Source organism: Miscanthus floridulus, chromosome 14 (genome assembly GCF_019320115.1).
Source record: "Miscanthus floridulus cultivar M001 chromosome 14, ASM1932011v1, whole genome shotgun sequence".
Taxonomy (NCBI): domain Eukaryota; kingdom Viridiplantae; phylum Streptophyta; class Magnoliopsida; order Poales; family Poaceae; genus Miscanthus; species Miscanthus floridulus.
In genome coordinates, this window is record NC_089593.1 from 2237930 (window position 1) to 2240100 (window position 2171).

Sequence of the window (2171 nt, forward strand, 5' to 3'; positions counted from 1 at the left end):
CCACATAATTTGGATATCAATCCATGCAGAAGAATATATCCAAGTAGTACCACTACTTCCACTATTGCTACTACTACTACCACTAGTTCGACTACTACTACCACCACTATTGCTACAACTAACTACCACTACTACTACTACTACCACCACTAATTCTACTACTACTACCACTAGTTGTACTACTACTACCACTACTTCTAAATACTACTACTACCACTAGCACTACTAGTACAACTAATACTACTACAACTATCACTACCAAGACTACAACAAAAAGAGAGAAGGCATACCTGATGGGCGTCGGGGGTAGGGACGGGCGGCGTCGGGGTCAGAGTCGGGGTCGTCGGAGTCGGGAACGGGATCGGGCACGGGCGTGGCCGTGGGCAGGGCCGACCGGGGGTAGGGCCAGCCTAGGGCGAACCGGGGGCAGGGGCGCGGCAGCGAGGGTGGTCGGACGGGCGCGAGCAGCGTGGGGCTGCGCGGCAGGCCGGCCGGGGGCGGCCGGGAGCAGGGGACTGCAAGGGGGGCAGGGCGCGGGCAACGCGGGCGGCACGAGCAGCGTGGGCACATGGGCGCGCGGCAGACTGGGGGCAGGGCGCGTGCGGGCGGCGCGGGCACGCGCGGGCGGGCGGCAGCGCGCTGGCGCTGGCGGCGTGGCGCGGCGTGCGGCGCGGGGGCGGGGCGGCGTGGGCTGGGCGTGGGCACTGGCTTTCTGGCTGTCTGTCTGACTTGCCGGCCGACCAAATTCGCTTAAGTCCAGAACGGCTCTTTGCCGAGTGCCGGATCAGGGAGGCACTCGGCAAAGATTTATTTTTTTTTAAATTCTTTACCGAGTGTCCCAGATCTGGCACTCGGCAAAGATTTAATTTTTTTTAAAAAAAAATCTTTTGCCGAGTATCCCAGATCTAGCACTTGGCAATTTTTTTAATACTTTGCCGAGTGCCCCTAGCACGACACTAGGCAAAGATTTTTTTTAAAAAAATGTCTTCTTTTTTTTGGAAAAAAATACTTTGCCGAGTGCCCCTAGCCCGGCACTCGGCAAAGATTTAATTTTTTTAAATGTCTTTGCCGAGTGCCCTGTGAAGGCACTCGGCAAAGAGGAAATTTAAAAAAATCCAAACCCTCTTTGCCGAGTGCCTTATCGTGGCACTCGGCAAAGACCCCCTTTGCCGATGCTATGCCCCGGCACTCGGCAAAGTTTTTTTTTTGTTTTTGGCCTCCAAATTTTTGTGCAGCCCTTTAAAAGCATCTGGAACTCCTAGTTAGAATTTGGGGATTTTTTATGGCTTTTTGATATATTTAGTTACTTTATTTCATTTACTTGAATTTTTCGAAAATATAATTTTGAACTACACGTGGTATGATTGAATTTAATGATTCAAAATGATAGTCATATTACTGAGTGTAGTGTGAGGCGATACAGGAACGTACCCGAAATTTCGGACATCTTGTTCATGAAACATGACCGCGAACTTGCGTGCGAAGTGTTTTTAAATTATATAAAAGCAATGAAGTCTGAAAATCATGAACTGTTGAATGTCGTGATATCATATGTAGAGGCTATGATAAAATTTCAGAAGATTTCGTACACGTTGTCCGTACGATGCTTACAAACCAGGATATCTCTACATGTGAGATGTCCGAAATTTAGGGTACGTTCCTGGATACGGCCTCACACTACACTCAGTAACATGACTATCATTTTTTGAATCATTAATTCCATTATTCGTACCACGTGCAGTTCAAATTATATTTTTTCGAAAAAATTCAAGTAAATGAAATAAAGTACTAAATATAACAAAAGCCATAAAAATGTCCAAATTCTAATAGGAGTTTCCTGGTGCTTTTAAAGGGCTGCACAAAAAACTTGGAGCCAAAAACAAAAAAACTTTGCCGAGTGCCGGGGCATGGCACTCGGCAAAGGGGTCTTTGCCGAGTGCCACGGATAAGGCACTCGGCAAAGAGGTTTGGATTTTTTTTTAAAAAAAATTACTCTTTGCCGAGTGCCTTCACAGGGCCCTCGGCAAAGTATTTTTTTTTCCAAAAAAAAAAGATATTTTTTTTAAAAAAAAAACCTTGCCGAGTGCCTGTCAGGGCACTCGGCAATATTAAAAAAAATTGCCCGTGCCAGATCTGGACACCGGCGAAGAATTTTTTTTAAAAAAATTATC